Source organism: Euprymna scolopes, chromosome 37 (assembly GCF_053919585.1).
Source record: "Euprymna scolopes isolate OS-2025 chromosome 37, ASM5391958v1, whole genome shotgun sequence".
Taxonomy (NCBI): Eukaryota; Metazoa; Mollusca; class Cephalopoda; order Sepiida; family Sepiolidae; genus Euprymna; species Euprymna scolopes.
This window is the reverse complement of record NC_136518.1, coordinates 66064827-66075194: the sequence shown is the minus strand read 5'-3', so window position 1 is coordinate 66075194 and position 10368 is coordinate 66064827. Positions and strand designations below refer to the sequence as shown.

Below are 10368 nucleotides of genomic sequence, written 5' to 3'. Positions count from 1 at the left end.
GGAAATTTTAGTAAAAACGAAGCGTATACAAACGTTAACTTTATAGAAACACTTTACCACGTCACAGCTGATCTTAAATAAAAGAAAAAACAAAAACACAGACTAAAATCGAATTCTGTTTTATCAATCTTACTTTACTATTTAATAAACAACAACGCTTTCTCCATTTATTTTACTTAAACAACAGATTAAATTGAACAGTTAAACATTTATCGGCCTGATAGGTTTCTTCTTTAACTATATATGATAGGGCATTAAAACAGATAACATTTTACATACAAAAGAAGCGGAAACACATCCATATACAAAAAAAAAAAACATAAAATTTTATATACAAAAAAAAGCGGAAACAAATTTATATACAAAGAAACATAAATGTTTATATACAAAAAGCAGATAAAATTTTATATGAAAAAAGTAGATGAAATTTTATATACAAAAAGCAGATAAAATTTTATATAAAAAACGCAGATTAAATTTTATATACTAAAAAACACATCAAGAAATATTTTTACTGTCAATGACATCTTGATGTATATCGCGTATACACTTACAAACAACAATACTAACCAATATAAAGTGACGTGGCTAAGGGGTTAGATACACGGATTGTAATCCCTGTTATGCAGAGTTCGAAATCAATCCGTTCCATCGTAAAATTTTTATCAAACCTGCTCAAAGAGGAGGTAAAAGAAAACAATGAAAATAAACTCGAAGAACACGTGGATACACAGCCAGAAAACTTATATACACATATACAATATATATCTACATAAATATATGCAATACATGTTCTAATTCCAATAGGTGCTGATAAAAAATGCATGTCCCTTAGATAAAACGAATTATTACAGCAATTATTTTCTGTATGAGTTTTAAGAGATTTGTAAGTTACAGTTATAAAATACAATTTATGTACAGATAACAGGATACTGTTTTAACGACAAATGAATGTAGATTTAAAATATATTTTATTTCAACTTCTTTTCCATTTCTTCTCTTACTAAGAAGAAAGGGAAACAAACATAATTTTATTCAGAAACTGACTGTTAAAATAATATCAGACGGACAAGAAAACATGATAAAACCTAAGGCGTATTTGTAAACAAATCAAAAAGTCTATTTGATCAATATATACAAACGCACGTGTGTTTCATGCTAGCAAAACAATACAAAAAAAAACACACACAGAAGAAAAGTCGTCGACTACATTATAAGAAAAAAGAAACAATTATTTTTTTTTTGTCAAAATATCACACTACCTGTTGCTGATAACATCCTAGTGCATTCGTCTTAACGGACCTTCATACACGTAATATGTTTCATGCAGTTTTACTTTTTTTGTGTTATTCAACACGTAAAAGATATACATACACAATCCATTAAATTATAAACTTAAATCCTAATTCATAATGTTCAAAAAGCAAAACCACATTTAAAAAAACATTACCGCCCCCCCCTTACAAAAATAAATAAAAGTTGAAAAAGTAAACTACATCTGTTTATAAGTGGGTGATAACATCAGTTAAGTGTTGCTAACACTTGCGATATATATATATATATATATATATATATATATATATATATATATATATATATATATATATATATATATATTCAAAGTAAACGCACATTTTATAGATTTCGGCGAAACAAAAAATCATTGACCACAGAAATATTAAATAAATGATAAGACAGAAAAATTGTTCTGTGAATTTGGTAAAAGATGGGCTCACCCACACGAAGCATATAAATAATTAAGAAATGATCGCGACCGACAACTGATGTAATTATTCACAGACGAAAACAGACTCAAAAACGTGTAAAACATAAAACCGGTATTCATTTCTCTGAAAGAAATACATATCAAACCAAAAAAAAATGACTCAAGCTGTCATGAGAACTCATCACAACATAGACAGCTGGTACATTTGCGGAATACATTTGCATTAATCGTGACATTCCTGACGGAAAAAGTACGAAACATATATATATATATATATATATATATATATATATATATATATATATATAACCGTTCTTCATATCGCAACTAGTCTAGAAACAGATAAACACTTATCAATATCAAAATACTTAATTTGAACGTTTAATGTTTTTAACATCGAATTCGATGCATCGATAAACGGTAACAGAACGTTGTAATGAAAGGCGACGTTTCGACCAATAAACTACACGTCGTCTTCATCAGGATGTGTATTTGATGGCTAGGAGCACCAGATCGGCGTTTTTCAAACCCGGAACAGATACATCTCATACCTTTTTAATTTTGATTGTGAAATAAAGGTTACTTCAATACAAATCTCATATAAAGCTATGTGAAAATAGATGGTAAAAAGTAGTTATCTAAAAAAATTACCACGATTTTTTATTTTAATAAACTTAATTAATATATATTAATATATAGTGTATACATATGCATGTGTAAGTATGTGTGCATATGTATACATACGTATTGAATTCATGAAATATTATTTGATCTTTAATTAATTAAAACAATCATCTATATATTGATACAAACTTATGATATACAAACATAATTCAAAATATATATAAATGTTTATATATTACTAAGTACATAAAATACACATACATACATACATACACATACATACGTATATATATAAATATACATAAGTCAAAGTATATATTAGAGGCCTAGACACGCATGCATATCAAAATAATGCTAACTAATACTCATAATAAAGAGAAAAAGCAAAATAGATAATTTTATAATTACAGATGGCATATTAATATATAATATTAAAAAAGTTCGAGTCGGTGATTTACTTAAGATATCAAACAATAATTATATAATATATATATATATATATACATATATATGTATAAATGCATACATATATACATATATATATATGCATATATATATATATATATATGCTATACTTTATACTTATAATATATGAATTAAAAGAGCTTAAACCAACACGTAGCTTGACATGTCAAATTAAAAACTTATCAGTCTATTAAGCGAGACTTATTAGTTTATTAACTGACTTGCCGCAAGGGAAATTATTTTTCTTCAATAAGTACTTAAGCACATGAATCGCATATAGATTACAAATACAACCTAATATTTTAAAAAGCATTGTCCAAATAACAACTAACATGAAATTGTGTTTTTACAAGTGTAATCAACAAATAGTTACACATAAATTGAAAATAAAACCCTTTTAGCTCTGTATATATATATATATATATATATATATATATATATATATATATATATATATATATATATATATATATATATATCCAAAGTAATATTTATACAAATAAGCAATACGGTTTATATGATTACATCTGTGTATATTTGATATCGTAATTATATATATATATATATATATATATATATATATATATATATATATATATATATATATATATATATATCCAAAGTAATATTAATACAAATAAGCAATACGGTTTATATGAGTACATTTGTGTATATTTGATATCGTAATTATATATATTTATATATATATATATATATTTATATATATATATATATTATCCGAATAAAAGAAGCAGGCGGTTTACAAAGTATCTTAAGAAACCAGTGTCATTTTATAGAAAAATCAAAACTAACAGTTACAACGGAGGAACACTTTACAACAAAAACGGAAGAACAATAATAGGCGAAGTATTTAATATACTTTTTGCTGAAGAAATACCACTGGATATTTCCGAAAGGGAACTTTTGAACTGAATATACGAATCTGGTAAGTAACTATTTTATTTACATTTTTAATCAGATACCGCTGTGCACGTGTGTAATGTTTTGCGTATTCTACCAATAGGTATTTCGATAGGTAAACAAATTTAAACGGGTGCAAATGTTATATATATATATATATATATATATATATATATATATATATATATATATATATATATATATATATATATAAAGCTGAACGTGTCTGGTCACGAATAGTCTTCTATATGATTGACTATTATAGAAAACTGATCACATATAATGATAGAAGATGTATCGAGACACAGGAATAGATATGTTTGATCTGGCATAATGATGATTCATTAAAATTGTGGGGTCTGCCTTCGCGCTTGTTTAACAAAGTATAGAAATAAAAAAATTAAAAATAAAAGGTTTACAAGTGTTTTTGATATAGATGTACATAATAATACTTTGATAAGTATGTCTTAACTTTAATAAGGGATTGTATAATAAAATTGGGGGGTCTGTGTTCGCGCCTGGCCTCCATAGAATGGAAATAGGACAACACTTTAATAAAGACTTTTCATATCTATCTGCGTAAGTATACGTTGATAATAATGTTTCTGTTTGATGAAATATGGTATAATAAAATTATGGGGCGTTCGTTCTCGCATGACCTCCATAGAATAGAAATATGTCACAAAGTTTAACAAGGTGTTTTAATATAGATCCACAGAATATTGTGATAAGTGTTTCAGTGTGAACAGGTATGGTATTATAAATTATGGGGTTTATCTATTTTATTTTTACTTTCATCATATTTTGCTTTGGATTTGATACCCCAGAATTCGAAGCTATCTCTTTACAACCCTTCCGTTTCATAACCCATCTATTTTCCATAGGCTGTTTTTGAACCCATTCAACGACGGGTGCTTTTGCTAGTATATATATATGTATATATATATATATATATATATATATATATATATATATATATATATTAATTCTATTTTTCATTCTTGCTAACTTTTGAATATTGGTCTTTACCTATGGCAGGAACTGTCTGGTGTAACCGCGATATTTTTCTGAGTACTTTGTAATCTTTCTGGATTTATCGTAAAAGATAGATTTATCAAACTAATTTAGACAATTATTATTAGTAGTAGTATGATTGTTATTATAGGTTTAATAGAAATACAGGTGGCTTTATACAAACACACGCACAGCAACTCATATATATATATATATATATATATATATATATATATATGTATATATATATATATATATATATATATATATATATATAATGTATATGGCGATTAAGCTACACTGAATATTCTGCGTTTTATTCACTCTAGGATTCTTCAGGCTTATGCGCATAAGCCTGAAGAATCCTAGAGTGGATGAAACGCGGAATATTCAGTGTAGTTTAATTGCCATGTATATTTTATAAATTAATAACTAGCTGTACCTACGTATTGAGAGCTTTTGAAGTAAATACTTAAAGTTTACGCATAAATCTATACTTTCGTATATTAATTTTAGGTGAGTAAATTAAGTAGTTATATATATATATACATACATATATATATATATACATATATATATATATATATATATAATGTCATCTTTAATATAAATACACGTATCTATATACGTATAACTATTTAGGAAACATGGCTTACCAATCATAAAAATTTATGTAAAAATATGCTAGTCTGAATGCGTTATTTTTTTATGTGGTAACTTAAATATAAGTTCTAAAATATAATTTTATGTAAACTCAATAGTGTTTTATGTAACTAATAAACATTGTGCTCTAACTATTAAATAATTGTGCTCTTTGCTAGATTTCTGTCTAAAAATTAAAGCAAATATTATATATACATAAAAACATATATACATGTATGTATATTTTTGTGTATACAGGTATATATACATGTCTATCGTGTATATATATATATATATATATACATACATATACAAGTATAAATGCACGTGTGTAATTACATATTCTTATATTTATATCTGTATATATATATATATGTCTGTGTGTGTACATATATGATATGCATGTATATAAATATATATGTATATGTTTATATGTATATAAATATGTATGTTTATATATACATATATTCATATATATGCATACAATTGTATACGACTGTGTGTGTACATATGCATTATATATATATATATATTGTATATATAAAATTACGTGTTTCACGATAAAATATACTTTTCTTGATCTTGATATATATATATATATATATATATATATATATATATACGAATATATATACATCTATATTATACGAGTACCTATATATGTAAATATATATGGACATCTTATGTATATGTCGATATAAAATATATGTGTATAAAGTATATATATGCATATAGTATACTCATATATATATATATATATATATGTGTGTGTGTGTGTGTGTGTGTGTGTGTGTGTGTGTGTGTATTAATCAAACACGGAAGTGTTTTAATTTATGGTTGAATGTTAATTTTACTTTTTTTTAACCGATTTAAAGCTTCAGCTGTCACTCATTTTGCGACCGCAGTTCAAACAATTTTTCCAGTTCATAGGTCACAATCATAGCGATATTTTGAAATAAGTAGTTCAATTTCCTTTCATAAAAAAAATGTTATAATAAAATTGCTGGTGTTCAAATGTCCTCAGAATTAGTAAGGTATGTGAGAGACAATTTCTTTTGATTGGCTGTTTTTTACTATAGCAACTTTTTCGTTGTCGACAACTTCATAAATCATAGCAGGAATGTCGCTCGCATGCAATCCTATTTGGGTTATGTATGGAGAGAGTCTGATAATATTTCGCTTACGACGTTGCGCGTTAATTCTATTTCTCTTTTTTGTCACTTCCTACTCTTTGTTTACTTAATTACGTCTTTTATTATTTGATTTTTTAAGACACTTTCAGAAGTTAGTAAAAATGGTTGATACGGATTGTTGAAAATATTGAATATAGAAAGGAAATATTTTAAAGCAAATCTTAAAAAATCATGGATTACATAGAAATATGTGGGCAGGAAAATAATATGGTAAAGATTAAGATTATAAAAGTAAAATGACTTAACACAGGAAAAGAAAATAACAAGATATTCTAGTAAAAAATATAATAAACTTATAACTTAAAATATTGCAGCATAAAGAATTTTTATATAAGGTTAAATTAATTTTTTTAAAACATTCTTAATTCTGAATTATTTTAAGTTATTGATGGTTTTAAAAACTAGTCATTTTACTTTTCTTTGCTTAGTCTTAACCATAGCAATTTTCATGCTTGCATTATGAAATACACTTTTTGTTGCTATCATCCCATTTGTTGACGGCTTGTTTTTTTTATTAAATCAGTATATATATATATATATATATATATATATATATATATATATGTAAATAGTATACAGCTTTATATCGTATGCATATGTATGGTGTATACATATATGTCTATTGTGTGTATATATATATATATGTATATATGTATGTATGTTTGTGTATGTGCGTACATCGTATATGTATGTGTGTATATATGTATATGTATGCATGTGTTATCTTAATATACTTCAGGATTATATTCATATTTTTTAAAATACATGCAAGCTCATAAAGTAATATTTAGCATACTAAGCAAATTACTTACCAACTGAAATTTTTTTCTATCCCGACATATATATATGTACATACATACATACATATATATATATATATATATATATATATATGCGTATATATATGCATACATATATATATACATATATATACATATATATACATATATATATATATACACATATATACATATACATACATATATATACATATATACATATATATACACATATATATACATATATACATCTATATATACATATACATATATCTATATACATATATATATATATATACATATACTTATATATATACATATATATATATATATATATATATATATATATATATGTAAGGACGTGAACCTTATGCGTACTTACAGGTCTAAACACTAGTGCATAAGATACCATTATATATATATATATATATATATATATGTAGTAGTAAGCCACCCGGCATTGCCCGGCATTGCCCGGCATTCCCCGGTCGGGAAATACAGTTAACTATGATATTTTGATTGATGAAGATTTCGTATTATTTATTATATTATATTGCACCTACTATATAGGAATAATGTTCCAAGTTAAAAAAAAATGACTCGTGTACCACCACCGAGAATCGAAAGCAAAACGTTTACATTATGATATACTTTATCCTTTGACGTTAATGTCTGAGATATCAAGGCATGTTTGCTGCAAAGCAAAAAATTCAAACAGTAACTAATAACTATTAACTAACGCATGCATATTCGTAAATTTCATTCCTCTAATTATCACACTTTTGCACCGATTTTCCTCGAATAAACCCTAAATATAAAATTTCCTATGAGTTCTAATACCCTTTATACTAATTTCATGTCCGTAGACTAAAAACCGACAGAGTAGTTTGGTAGGCAATATTTTTAAAACCAATATATTTACGCATATATCAATATATAGAGAGAAATGGGTTTGTGTTTACGAAAAAAAAATTGCGCAGATATTACGCAATTCTTAATTATGTTGAATATTTGCATGGATATAATCACACGTTATAGTTAACTAAAGATGATCATCTCATGAAAAAAGACAAAACTAATAAGGAATTAATTAAAATGAATGTTTAAAAGTATATATAAATTAGCTAGGTCTTTTGCAGATTAATGCTATTCAAAGATCTATATATAAGAAAGTTGTATAAGTACAAAAAAGTTTTTTCATATGAATAGCAATACACAAAAAACGAAATTTATAGGGGCATATATATATATATATATATATATATATATATATATATATATCTTCCTGTATAGGTAGACAAATATAGATATCAATATTAAAATAGAACTTAGATTAACATAATTTTATTTATATACACAGATTTTTATGCATATATTTAAAATGTTACACATGTTTTGAAACATACACACACACACACACACATATATATATATATATATATATATATATACATATATATATATTAATAATAATAAATAATTTCATACTGAAATTTTGTAAACACGTGTTGATTGATCCGGATGTCCTATCCTCCTGACGTATATCCAATTGAGTTCAAGCCCTTACTACATTTAAATAACAATAGAATTATTAAAGTGGAAGCAGAATATGTTTTCAAATAATCGTCAAGCTGGCCTTGGTGAAAAAAATAAACTCGCGTATTTGAGGAACCGTAAACTTCTTGCTAAAACAAAGGTGTTTGCTTAGCCAATCTATCATTGATCCTAGATAGCAAATACAGGCGTGATAAAGAGGATATATATCAGATCTACTAATTGTCGAGCAAATTGAACTCTAATACAAGGCTTCCAGATAGGAATGATTATTCAGTAAGAATTATAAAACTTTTTAAAAAACACGGAATCGAAACATCAAAAGGTATTAAAACGCGTGATTCGCCATTGTCTAAAAAGACAGACCTAAAGTCTGAAGAGAGTATGGTAAACGAGGCCTAAAATAAATCTATGTTAGGATTTGAAATCAACGGTAACAATTTGGTTCCGATTCTCTGTAATAAACAATCTATCCGATTAATTGTAAGCCGCCATCTTGTCTTTTCGCTTTGCTCTTTTATCCATGGTATTTCTTCTATATAGTCCTTTGAGGGTCACCTAAGTTTTTTCTCCTCTCTTTGATAAACAGTTAGTTATCGCAAACCAACTGAGGCACCCCAACAGGTGAATTCCAAGTGAACTGACCTAGTTCTCCCATCCTCCAGAGTGTGCCGTATGTTGCCATGGTGATAGCTGTTACAGACAGAGGATGGTTTAGTCTAGTACATAAGAGGCTATATGTTTGTCTGTTTCCGTATTTTCAAACTCTATCTCTCCCTAAACTAAACGTCAGAGAGCGGCGCTAGGGGCCCTAAATGATTGTATTTTTTATGAACTGTTCTTTTATAGGGTTTAGCAGGTTAAAGCAGTTTTTAAGGGGTCAAAGATGGGTCAAAATTGAAAAATAATCGTTATACATGTTGTAATTCATTTTAGTTTCTTTTTAATTTTTTAATTTTAACATGGTTGTAAACGTGTCACATTAGTACAGTGGCAAGATGGCCGCGTTTGAATAATAGAGTTTCGATTTCGATGCTTTCTGATGGCACCCAAATACTTTTTTTTTTAACTTTTAACATCACGATTCTATAATAATGTATACGAGATCTGGCCAAATTAAAGTATCATATTTACGCGCATTTAACGCCCGGGCAAAGTAGCCCCTCTCCGTTAGTACCTATACATGAAAATAAATTCTTCTTGCACTAGACAGTAGAGAAAATATTCTCGTGTATTAGTTAAACAGAAGGTGGGCTGCTTAGGTATTAACTAATCCTGGACTGACAAGATAGGGTATTTCTGGGAGGGTAACCCACCCAGGCTTTATTCTCTCTTACTTCGTACTGAAATACCTCTAACAGGAATAGCGGACAGACTAAACTCAGACATTTTTTGCATCATCTTTTTAACATGCTCACCTTGTGTCACATCTTCCTGCGGTGATTAATTG

At 26.7% G+C, this 10368-nt stretch overlaps 1 protein-coding gene across 2 annotated transcripts in view; it reads left to right on the top strand.

Annotated features, from left to right (window-relative positions):
- The first annotated feature begins 3623 nt into the window (after positions 1-3623).
- Positions 3624-10368, top strand: part of LOC145261213 (voltage-gated inwardly rectifying potassium channel KCNH7-like) — a 1042998-nt gene continuing 1036253 nt past the window's right edge. For both annotated transcript variants that reach the window (XM_080119561.1, XM_080119557.1), the window contains exon 1: positions 3624-3761. The gene's annotated coding sequence lies outside the window, so the exon portion shown is untranslated. The remainder of the gene's footprint in view (positions 3762-10368) is intronic.